This window comes from Alexandromys fortis, unplaced genomic scaffold (genome assembly GCF_014885135.2).
Source record: "Alexandromys fortis isolate MF-2015 unplaced genomic scaffold, M_Fortis_MF-2015_v1.1 scaffold_146, whole genome shotgun sequence".
NCBI classification, from domain to species: Eukaryota; Metazoa; Chordata; class Mammalia; order Rodentia; family Cricetidae; genus Alexandromys; species Alexandromys fortis.
Window position 1 is genome coordinate 4,039,817 of NW_026068042.1, and position 12,649 is coordinate 4,052,465.

General features: G+C 46.7%; 1 protein-coding gene across 6 annotated transcripts in view; it reads left to right on the plus strand.

Annotated features, from left to right (window-relative positions):
- Plekha1 (pleckstrin homology domain containing A1) overlaps window positions 1-12,649 on the plus strand; it is an 80,911-nt gene that overhangs the window by 20,948 nt on the left and 47,314 nt on the right. For 4 of the 6 annotated variants that reach the window (XM_050166000.1, XM_050166002.1, XM_050165997.1 and 1 more), the window contains exon 1: window positions 6,340-6,503. The exons of 1 other annotated variant lie outside the window; for it this stretch is intronic. The gene's annotated coding sequence lies outside the window, so the exon portion shown is untranslated. Of the gene's footprint in view, window positions 1-6,339; window positions 6,504-7,003; window positions 7,239-12,649 lie in introns of those variants that run through there. One more of the 6 variants, XM_050165998.1, reaches the window with a different exon arrangement.

Genomic DNA, 12,649 nt, shown 5'->3' on the forward strand with positions numbered 1-12,649 from the left:
TATATATTCTTCTTTGGCACATCTGATCTGCTGATCGGCTCACAGACAATATCCTAGTAGCGCACCTGTTGGTGTCTGTGAGCTGAGGAGAGTGGATGCAAGCTTGAGTCTAACATCAAGGTCTCCCATTTCTCAATATGATGAAGATACTATTAGTGGATGACCTGTGAAAGCCACTTCTCCTCTGGGGGCTAAGAGTACAAATGTCCACAAAAGAGCTGCCGAAGAAGGTTTGAGGCAGCTTTAGTCACCACAGTTCCAAACTGGAGCCTCAAATGTCCCACAGTAGAAGTATGGTAGAAGAAACAATGGTAAGCTAGTCACACAGTGCAATATCACACAGCAATGTGATACCCAGTGACATTTTTTTGTGTCAAAGAAACAATGTTGAGCCAAAGGTTTCAGGCCATCAAAGACTAAATAACGTGCTGTGTTGATACCGTTCTGTGAGGTTCACGAACAGGCGCAGCCAGGCGCTCTGTGATGACAAGAACCAGAAGAGCGGCTGTCTCCAGCTGTCAGAGAAGTCTTGTAGGATATTGGAAGTGTTTCTTGGGTGGTAGGTACAGTTTATTGAGCTTTATATTTAATAATTCGAGACTTTTAAGTTATACCCCAAACAAATTAAATAGAAAGAAGGAAAGATGGTATTGTGAAGAGATGTAGCTCTGTTTGCCCGGCAGGTGTGAAGTCCTGGATTCCATCTCCATCACTACGTAAGCCAGGTGTGGTGGCACAGACCTGTTGTCCCAGCACTTAGGAAGCAGAAACAAGAGGACCAGAAAGTCAAGATCATCATTGGCTACATAGGGAAATTGAGGTCAGCCTCAGCTACACGAAACCTAACCTACACAAAGCAAAAAAGTAGCCAGGGATTCAGACCACATTGTGTTCATGGACCCCAGTGACTCTGTGGTGCAGCAGAGACCATGACACTGGCTGGAGCAGTCTCAGTGAGCTCTCTTCTCCAAGGTTGCAGGACCCCCATGGGTATGGCATTCAGCAGCTGGGGATGTTCTGGAACATGCGACCACAGTGTCCCCAGGAAGTAGCCCTCTTTCATCCTGAGTAAGTCCTGCATGAAGAGCTCGGGCAGGGATGGCTGCTCCAGCTTGGGGCCCTCTGGCTCTGTCATATGACCACTGTACAGACTACCCAGAGCCAACTCTTGCGGGTACACCTGCTCTTGGCTCTGGGCCAGGCGTGGCATGCCTTCTCAGACCCTCGAAAGCCCCGCTGAGGAGGCAGGAAAGCCTTGACTCAAACAAGCCTCCGTGGGGCCGGGTGAATAATGGGGAATGGAATTCACGGTTCCGCTTCTGGTTCTCACAGCTGCGGATGGGAGAGATCACCAAGGGAATTGGAGGTATTGTTCGGCACCGACTGCGGCCCCCATTGTTGGATTCTGATTGCAGCTTTTGTTTCGCTCGAAAGAACAGTTATTAAATGCCAGCTGGGAACAAGGACGTGTTTACGTGTGGCGGGGTGAAGGGAGTCGGTGGTGAAGGAATGCCCGATTTAGAGGGTTGCCTTTGCTGCTGGCTGAGGGCGGGCCAGTTGTCAGTTGTCAAGGAGGGAGCAACCTGGGAGTCTTTCAAGTTTAAAATGTTTCTCAGAGAGTCACAGGGGATGATGCCGGTGACACTCTCAGAGTCAAGCCTTAGTGTCTCTTAGGCGGATGTGCTTATTTGTGTGGTTGTGATAGCAGGGTGCACCTGAGAAGGCAAACCAGAAACCCTGGTATCTGGAGTCCTTCCCCGTCCTCCAGCACTGCTTCTACTTGGCCCTGCTCTCTAAATAACCTGCTAAATAACCCCAGGGCAGAGCTGCCAATCCCACGTCAGTCTCCCTGTTAACTGTAGCAGCCCAAGAAGCTGGAGTAAACTACTGAACTTAATGGTTCACAGTGATAGGGCCAGTCTGTGGGCCAGACTTCACCTGTGTTATTTCATTTAAGACTCCCTCGGAAACCATAAAAAGAAGAGCTATTATCCCCTCCATTTACAAAGAAGCAATGTTAACACTCACAGAAGTCAGGTAATGGGCCAAGATGGCCCAGCTGGTCAGTGCGGATGGACTGTAGACCCAGGTTTCTTGTGGTCCTTTCCTGGGGTGGGATAAGGCAGCCATGGGATTGTGATAAAAGCTGCGTTTTTTCATGTTCTCTTTATTGGGGAGCAGATCATAGCATGCATTTACCCCTCTGGTTTTACTGCATTTACTCGAGGTTTTAATTCTCGTTGTTGTTGAATTTTAATATTAGATCACTTCTGGTAAATGGTAAGATGGATGGGAAAAGCCAGCGACCCTCTGACTGCAGCTGGAGTCTGGTTGTAGTGGGGCAAGCACGTGGCTGTGATCTAAGGAGGATTTCCTACAGGCTGAAGAGCCTATGATACCAAGATAGAACTGTTCCCAGTTTTCAGAGACTCTCTCAATTTTCTCTGACAAGAACCTTCACCTTCAAGAATGTTCTTTACCTTAACATAGCAATGAGCAATCGAGACATAGCTGTATGGTGAGCTTGAACTCAGAAAACCTTGCTTTTCAGGTCTGAATGACACATTGGCGCAAGAGGCCACATGCTTGGCTAACTAACACACAGCAGTCCGAGTGCCTCAATTTTCGGGCTTACCTGCATCCTAGAATCACCAAGTGTGGTCAGAGGAATTAGACTATGTCATAACCAGATGTCTCATGTGGCTAGAAGCTCCTAGACCCGAGAGATCACAGAATGACTGGCGACTTTGGGCACTCTAGTGGCACTAGGTGATTTTACGTCACACCGATCCAGATGTGGAGGGCTATGTTCTTTCCTGGTTGCCTGACGGTCAGCAATCCGGAAAGACTTAACTCTGCTCTCTCCAGGTGTCTGAGCTGGTCACCTGTGCGCATGCTCTCTCTTCTCTGTGGGCCTGGGATTCTGGCTGGTTGCGGACCCACTTGGAAATCTGACTATTCTCGCTGGCACCTGAGCAGGCACCAACCCAGGATAGTCCTTCACATTCATTCTCGGAGCAGGGCTGTGCTGAGCAAGACGTGGCTTCTGAAGGAGACTCCAGCCACCTCATTTGTAGTCTAGGCAAGTCCCTTAACCCGACCAGCCCTGAGTAATTACCAGGAACCTTCCTCCCTATCACTAGCTTGTTGCCAGGTGTGTGGGTGTGGCGGCGAGCCAGGAGCCAGCTTCACCACTGTAGCTGCAGAGGCAAAACCCTGACTCTCTCCTGCCTCTACTTCTACGTTTCTACTGAACATTAAGGAAAAGTTGTGTTCTTTGTTTTTTTTTGTTTGTTTGTTGGTTTTTTGTTTTTTTTTTTAACTTTCTGATTCCGAGTTTCCAGAGGGAACACAGGACAGAACTGGGTTCAGAGAGCGTTCCATCCCTGTTTAATCCTTGCCCCACCTCGGCCCTGACTTCGGCTAGACAGGGATTTACTTCAGGAATTGTTTCTGCGGTTTGACTTGGGATTCTGACTCCAGCATGACAGGAGGCTTGTGACATTGTTCAGCACACATTTCTGTTCGAGACACTCAGAGGGCAGCAGTGAATTAAACATGGTCAGGGGAGGGCTTCTACTCTAGTGGGACGGGAGACAAATATGACCGGTGAGACATGTATGCAATGGTCTTCTCAGGTTTGTAGAAACAATACATGAGCACCACAAAGGAGAGGAAGTAAAGTGGAGAAGTGAGGTGTGAAGTGCTCCCAAGGAAAGGAAGTCAGAGAGGGGATGGCATCCAGTCACACCATCTGCGATGGGACCAGTCTCCTGGCTTCTCTATGCTCCAGTCTCCTAGGCTTTATCAGAGGGGCTAATGTCTTGCCCGAAGTGTGTGGAGAAAGAAGCCAAGGCATATTTGGAAGAAAAGGCCCAAGGGCGTTATCCATGTGCAGTGTGGTGATGACAGGCCAGCGATGCTTCAGAGGGGAATTACAGAGCCGTGGATGGAGACTAGATCTAGGAGGTATCTCGGCATGCCTTCGTTCCTCACTGGGCCCACTTTCAGACTCTAATCTTGGTGGAAGAGTAGTTCACATACTTATGCTTTTTTTTTCTTTAAATAACACCGAAAGTACTGTTATGTAATGAACTGAAAAATGGGGGGCAGTGGAAGAGCAGAGAACCTTCTATTACCTACACTTGCTCCCCCCCCCCACCTTAATCTTTGCACTTAGAGGCAGACCAGGAGTTATCAAGTTTTGGCTGGCTCCCAGTCTCGAAGTAGCCCTGGGACTACTCTGCTGTGTGTCATGGGGCAAATTGAGTCACTTCTCTGGTTCCTGTCATTATGTGTGTGTGTGTGTGTGTGTGTGTGTGTGTGTGTATGTATATATCTCAAAGCCAATGATCTTTAGGGTTCGTTATGCCATGCACACTACTCAGTCAAACGGTAATAACAATCATGAGAATGGCTCTCTGGTGGACAACAGAGGAACAGAGGGACTGAGAACCTCACTGCTATGACAATCTGATCTCAGGGTTAGGGTTTTCATGAAGAGACACTGAACTTGTATTTGATTTTCAGATTGTGTTGGTTGATCTTAATTGCTAACTTCATGGGAGAGAGAAAGAGAGGAGAGAGAGAGAAAAAAAAAAAAAAAGAGAGAGAGAGAGAGAGAGAGAGAGAGAGAGAGAGAGAGAGAGAGAGAGAGAGAGAGAGAATACTACCTTAGGGCATATCTACGAGGGAATTTCCAGAGAAATGTAACTGAGGCGAGAAGACCCACCCTGAATAAAGGCCACATCATTCCATGGGCTGAGGTCCCAGAAAGAAGACCAAGTAGAAAGTGAGCTGAGCACCAGCGTGCATCTCTTTCGGCTTCCTGATCACAGACACAGCGTGGTGAACCATCCATTCTTCTGCTGCCATACCCTTCCCCGTGACCATACCTCCAAACTGGGAACCAGAATAAGCCCTCCCTAACTTAGCGGCTTCTCTCGGGTATTTTATTACAGAAGTGCAAACCAGCATTCTGTTGGATATGTCCTAATGACTCCCAATGGAATCTTCTAAGGCTCCAAGAGCTGAAAAGTCAGAGATTTCTTTCAGGTCTTCGAGAAACCAAGGAAGGTGGTCTCAAAAGTTTGGACAAATCAGACAGGTGATGTCTGGATTCCTATGTGAAAACTTTTTAAAAATGTCGTCTACACATTCAGTTAAATCAGCAAAAGTCCTGTGCACGGATCAAATAAAAGTGTCGGCTCTGGCTACTTTATAGATTCTCTCTGCCATTATGTAGATGAGGAAAGGAATCCTCTGCTTCCACCCTAAGAAGAGACGTATTGCCCTCAGCAAGCTGTGCAGCTGAGACTTCTCAGAAGGTACCACACTGACTCTTGGATGGACAGCAGCTGGTGATGAGGGGCCAGAGAGTCAGCAAGGGGCAATTTGCCACCTTTTCTCACCTCCACCCTCTCAGCCCACTCTGAGACTAGCACATCCTAAGGGTTGTCTCATGTACACGAGGAAGGCTATCATGAGAAGCCTTGAGAAAGATTTTCTACTGAGAGGACATGATCCACAGCTGTGCAGAGAGGGGATATGAAGGACACAGAACCCACAAACGTTTGTCGAGAGTCTAGAGTGTGTCACTCACTGTGAAAGGGGGGAAGTGTAATTCTCTCCCAGTTCTTTGCATATTTGAATACTTCTCCTCCTTCAGGTTTTAGCTCAAATATCTCTTCCTCGGAGAACTTTGCTGGATAGGACATCCTTTGTGAGGAAGCCCGACTCCCCTGTCTCTGAACCTCACTCTTCTCTCCCACGTATAAATATAAGGACTGTATTTTTGACAGGCCTAGTTTTCCGTATGAAACATAGGCTTCATGAGGGCAGAGACCTCATAAACTGTAGCTGCTCAACAAATATGCTGACTATTTCTAATTATGCCCCTGAAAGGGTTTTGAGCAAACCTTTAAATTTCCTTTGGCCTTTTGCACTATTAACACCATTATAAAGATGAGGCGAAATTGTATTTCGAGAAAGAAATGGTTATGATTGAAAAGCTGATGTGCAACCGGTGAATTTTATGCTTCTTAGACCCACTGTGGGACAGCCTGAAAATTATCTGTAAAGGAACCAAGCCTATTTTTAAGGATCCCTGCGCCTTGCAGCTCTAGGCGATGACATCAGAGAACCCGGAGTTCCACGTCCCAAGCCAAGCCTCGTGATCCTCGAAAACTGCAAGCCCCAGGATGCAGCGCGGCGCAGGGACCCAGCGCCCCGCGCAGGCCCGCGAGCCACCGCCCTGAAACTAGGAAGACGCCCGATTCCTTTGCCCGCCACGCCGCCGGGCGCGCGCGGAGCCTGCCGGGACTTGTAGTGTTCTTGGCTGGGAGTGCCCGCTCCGGAATCTCAGTCGCCGTCTGGTGGGGTAGAGGCGGCGCGTGCACGCGTGCGCAGTGCGCGGGCGGGCCGTCGTGGGCGCCGCTCCCGGCAGCTGAGTGCCTGAAGGAGCCGGGTCCGCGTCGGCGCGGGTGCTCCGGGCGGAGGCCGCGGTAACGTGGGGCGGGAGGCGCGCAGCTCGGGTGTGGGTGTGTGGAAGGGGAAAGCGGGGTGAGGGACGAGAGGCTGAGGCGAGTGGGAGGCGGCCGCTGGCTGCTGAGGGAGCGCGGGGCCGCGCCTCCTCGCGCGGGCGCGCGTGCACCTGGGCGAGGCCGGGCTCACCTGTGCGCGGGCTCCTTCGCGCCCCGCGGCCCGCCCTGGGGGTCCCCTCCAAGGCCCACGGCCCCGCGTGTCCTCGCTGTCGCCTCCGCGGCTCGGCCCCTGTCCGGGATTCCGGTGGCGACGCCTGTCGGAGCGGCACGGCTCCTGGGCCGTGTCCGCCTCATCATCCCCGCCGCTCGCTCCCGCACAGCCCAGCTTCCTCGCGTGTGCGGACGGCGGGTGGCACGATAGGGAGTGCCTCGGCCAAGGTCACGCGGGTGGGACCCGGGAGGTGCCCGGATCCGGGGCTGGGGACTCGGAGGAGGACAGCGCCGGGGGGGCGGCCCTTCCCGGCTTGTGGTTCCTTTCTGATGCTTTCTATTGACCCTCCCGGGAGAGCGTCCGGGAAGAAAGTGGTGTCAGGTTGAAAGCGCCCTGCTGTGCGTGCTGCTTCGCCTTTGCTAGAATCCCGGTGCTGCCTGCTGCGACACCCCAGCGGAGCCTCGACCGAGGGCCAAGTCAGTTCAGAAAGTGACTTGCTGGTTGGGGTCAGATCCCGAGGACAGGTTTAAGGAACAGATACCCAGGTAGTTGACGGCATTTCGGTTTCTAGTTCGCCTTCCCATTCTTTCTAATACTTGCTTGGATAAGTCGGTCGTTATCTATTGTAATGGGATTTTCTGTACTCTAATGAAGTCGTTGCCCTTTGTAAATTAGTTTTCTACCTAGAAAAGCTTGTTTCCTGTGTGTTTAATGACCGGAACAAATAGCCCACTCCAAGGTTTATACCGTTGTCTTATCTTAAAACTGTAGAGCAGCCTGCTTTATTTCCCTCCGAGGAGCTAGCGTCCACGCTTGTCTTCGTTGACTACCACTGGAAGAATCTACTGCAAAGTTTATGAGAACGTTAAGTGACTCAAGCTTTGGGGGCAAAACTGAAAAACCATTTTTAGTTTACTGCTGGACTTGAGGAACTATTACTTCAAAAATAGTAACATGCATTTTGAATGCAATGCGTGCGTCTTAATTTTTTTTTCTTGCCGACACACTTGTGGCAAAGCATTTATCCTCAAAATTGAATATTCCATATTTTGTACTAACTCTCTTCTTAGGGAAAGTTAATTTTTTTTTAAGAGCAGAGGTACGTTTAAACTGGAATACTAAATCAGACAGAATTCAAATTAATAGTTTATTTTATAGTGTTATAAGCCATACAGTGTGCCAAGTGACAGATTTCTCCTGAGAAGTAACCTGTGTCAGGGGATGTACTGTGAACCTGGGCTTGTAGTAAAGGGTCAATAGCTTGCCACAGCAGGGAAGTGGTATATACATGTTGCCTTCTATCTCCCTTATCCTGTTCGCCAATAGTTTCACTGTTGCTGTTGCAGGGAAAGGAGCAGGTTTGTATCTTTTTTTTTTTTTTTTTTTTTTCTGTCTGGGTTTAGCAATGTAGCAAAATAGGAAAGAGGTCTTGTGTACATCTGTTTGGCGGGAGACCGAGACAGCGGGGCAGGATAAGTATACAATTGTGAGGAAGCGGCGGTGAGTTCATAAGCAGGAAGGACCTTTTTAGAAGTATTTAAGGATGTTAAGAATAGCAGTGGATTCTTTTCTTTAAACAGTTATTGTGGGCAGTGTTCAGAGATGGGATAAGATATTGTGGGCAATGCCCAGGAAGACACTTGAGAAAGGTGGAAGCTTCCATCTCTCTGTGGACTTTTCTCCTGATAACATGACTTCTGGGCCTAAGGCTGAGCAAAAGTTCTTTACTATTTATGCACCTAGTTAGATTGCAGATACCCCCCCCCCCCCCCGTATTTCCTAAGCCACAAGGAAATGTCAGAAATAGTTAATTAGTATGATTCAGATCAGACTTTATCATAGTCATGTTGTGCGGTGTGCACTTGTCTTGTTCTTGTTTAGAAGCTGTCATGTAAGAATGAGGAAGATGGCTTTTGGTAGATTGTAGTGACCGTACAGATGTGCCAGTAGCTACTCTGCTCTGACTAAGAAGTTTCAAGACTGTGGTAGTGATGCTTTTAAGCATCCACTGAATGCCAGCTGTGAGCTGAGCATACACGAATAATCACCTTCCATATGTCCAAGCAAAAAGTTGCTTCGGATCTGTAAAAATAAAATAAGATGGGTCCAGTAGGAAATAAATATCAAATTTTAGTTTTATTAATTTACTCATTTATTTTGACTGTTTATGAGTATGCAGTATTTGAGAATGGATTGAAATTACTTCATGTGGGAGAAATAGTCAGTAGCTTTAGATGCCTGCCTGTAATACTCAGTTGTTTTAAGAAATGCTTATATGAATGTTTTCATACAAGAAAAAGACATCCCCTTGAGGCCGCCTTTAAACTCAGCACTTGGGAGGCAGAGGCAGGTGGATATCTGTGATCGGGCCAGCCTGATCTACATAGTGAGTTCCAGGACCCAGGACAACCAGAGTCTCATAATAGAACTTGTCAAATAAATAAATAAATAAATAAATAAATAAATAAATAAATAAATAAATAAATAAGACATCCTGTGGATAACTTGCCACATAACTAGGACTCTGTAACAGTTAAAGAGTAACTAAGCAATAGAAGGGTTAATAGTTTTCCTTGTAGTTTCTGTATGATAAAGACTATGTACATTTGTGATTCCTAGAATATATTTAAGTGAACATTTGTTTGATGAGCCATTGGACAAATTGAATAGCTTTGATTTTTAAATGATAGTGCTTTGGCAATTTTTATACCATACTTTCTTTGAACATGGAATTTTTCTTGGATGTAAAAGAAAATTAGTCATTTAGGATTTGAATGCCTTTTGGAATAAAATACTGTTTGGAAATGAAACTCTTAATTTGACTTGTCAGTCTGAAAGCTTTACACTCCAAAAGTTGTGGTAATGCCTTTAGGCAACTGTGCTTTTTATAGTTTAACCAGTGAGTTCTTGGTTCTGGATTCTGTTTATCCTTTTCTTGAAGAAAAGATAGTCGTTAGCAGTGCCAGAGTTAGGGGTGATCTCAGAGGGCTTCTGATGCAGCTTTTTAGCAGGTACAGTAAATGTTCCCTGAGAATTTCCATGTCGGGTGTTCCCTTCCATTACTAAGGGTGGTTATGCAGGTCCATAGGCTATTGTATTATTGAGAAGTCTGAGCTAGTGACAGTAAAGGTAAGACAGTTTTAATGTTCATTGCTTTCAGTCGTGTTTGAAGGATCTTTTTTCTCTCATACCCCAAGAGTAAGGCTAGCTTTTCTATCATTTACAGCTATTAAAAGCTCAAGTCAGACAAAGCTTGGCGTAGTGGCTTACTCCTTTAATCCCAGCACTTGGGAAACAGAGTCAGACAGATTTCTGTGAGTTACAGAACAGTCTGTTTTACATAGTGAGTTCCAGGACAGCCAGAACTACATAGTGAGACCCTATCTAGGACCCCCCCCCCCAAAAAAAAGCTCTAGTTTAATCTATTCCAATTTAAAGCATCTGTCTTATATTTAATTAGAACTACTTTCCTCTCTTACTCAGAGTCTGGCCACTTACTGCCTGAAGCTCTTGGGATACAGAGGGATTGCTATTTATTACTATGTAGCTTTTGTTGTACCTCTTTGGGGATCTGCTTGGAAAGGGACTGGTCAGAAGAATGGAAAAATGCACTTATTCCTTATCTGTTCCTCCTTAATGGTGGCGGGTCTGATACACAAGCTGGTATTACTGGTGAGTTTTTGCATGGCGACTCCCTGCTGCACAGTTCCTGCATATGAAATTTCTCTGCCCAGGCCTTTTCCATTTCTCACTCCACCAGCTTGTTCCCTTTAGTGTGTAGGGGTGAAGAGGGTTAAGGATCTTTTTCTTTATAGTCAAGTTTTTTGATGATGCCAAGACCGCTTGAGTACCACTATGCCTGCCTTTGCTGTTCAAGCCACTGGAAACTTGCTTCTTTGCTTGCGGGCTGCTTAAGACTGCCTTTCTGTGCCTGCTGCTTTTTCGGAGGCAGAGCCTGTTGCATAGTCTGCTGTGCAGGCTGAAAGTGAATTGGAACATGGAGTGCCAGTCTCCCTGTCTCCTAGGCATTCCAAGTTTTAGTGAATAGAATGTCTATTTGCTGGTGAACACTTTCTGTCTTCTTCTCCCTGAAGACATGGGACACTTCCCTCTCTCTGTCAGTTACTTCTACTGAGGAAAAGGATGTTAAGGAGGTACTCGGAGTGCCAGAGCCCTGAGAGCTGTATGTGGCAGGTAGGTGAAGGCCATGCCTAATTGCCCAGCTGTCTGTACAGTGTAGATGCTATCCCCAAAATGAGCTACCTATAGTTTAAAAAGATTTCATCATATTTCATGCATGTACAGGTTTTTTTCTTGTCATATTGTTGCATTAGCAATCGTGTATATATATTTACTTGTATGTGCTCAGTGTTGTAAGTAATCTAGAGGTGCTGTGCAGCAGAAGGAGAAGGCCTGAGTTATATGGAAATACTGTAGGTGGTTGAGCAGCACAGACCTTGGTATCAGTGGGAGTCCTGAAACCAATCCCCATGGGTAAAGGAGAACAAATGAATGTTCTCTGGTCCGTCTGTGTGGGGTTTCTGGTCCATACAGCATCTGATTAACAAATAGTATGACATTCTGTGGCCTGAGGTCTTTCGGTGTAAAATTCACATTTTCCTTCCTTTTCTTCTGTCTGATTTTTGTTTTGTGTCTTAAGGGCCTTGCTTCTTTCTACCCAGCTGATGAGATGGCAACTGAATGTTAATTTGTGACTGAGTTTTAAATCCATCTATGCCTCAGTACATAAATCTAGCTGAAGAGTAGATGTGAGGCCGTGGGCTGATCTTGGAATTTTATGTTTTTTTTCTGATGCTTGCTTTGCTGAGAATATAAATTCAAATAGGAATATAGTACTAGGGCCTTTTTCTTGCTGTCATCTGAACAAACGAGTTAAATCTGCTACATGACTTTTTATCTGATAAAGGAAAAGCAGCTTTGTAACTGGAAATGCAGTAATTATGGGTAGTGACTTCACACTTCATTCAGAAGGTAGTTTGTGAACACCTTCCACCATGCTGTTGTAGGTTTTGGAGAAGCGGCAGTGAGTTAACAAAACAAAAGTCCTGCTCTCATGAAGCTCGCACTCCAGAGTGGGGAAATAGAAAAGGTGCAGGTAAAAAAAAGTTAAGTCCTCATCTGTTAGGTGTTGAATGTGCTAGAGTGCAGCAGGGAAAGGAGATGAGAGGTGGGCTTGGGAGGTTCTGCAACTTTAGCTAAGGTCGTAGGGAGGTCTCCACTGAAGGAAGCAAAGAGGCCCTTCCCTGCACTACACAGGGAGCTTGTTTGGTTAGTCTGCTGACAGATGATTGAGTGGGTGGGTGGGGGTGTACTGGGATGGCAGGGAGCAGGGAAGTGGTGAAGCCTTATAGGTCTTTGTAAAGGCCCTCCCTGGTTTTTACTGAGTGGCATGGGATCCTGTTGAAATGACAGTGTTTCAGCCTTGGATGAACAGGAAGGTACTGGTCACTGGGTTCAATCTCAGAATTTCCTCTAGAGTTGGTCTTGAGAAGGGGTAGAGTGGGGCATCATCTGACCATCCAAAGCGTCAGAGTTTTCAGAAACTCAGAGTAATTCTACTGAACAGCTGGGGTTGGCATCCACTTTACTGCAGCTTTTTGAGTAGTAGGAGATTCTGTGTAGTGTTAGGGGACATGGGCTCCCCTCATTTGAATCCCGGCTCTGTCTCTTCCCAACCCTGTGCTTTGGGCTTTGATTCTTCTCATCTGTAGTATTGTTGTTATAAGGATTAAATTAATATTTAGAACAGCATCTAAAAAGAGGTAAATGTCTGTGTTTCTATTGAGTAAACACTTGAGTTGTGTTTATTCAATTATGGGATTGCTTTGATTGTAGTGTTGAGAACGGGTTGCAGTGGGGCAAATACTGAAAAAGCAAGGCAGTCCATGCAGCAATCCAGGTAGCAGCAAGAATGGAAAGTGGAAGGAATCTGTAT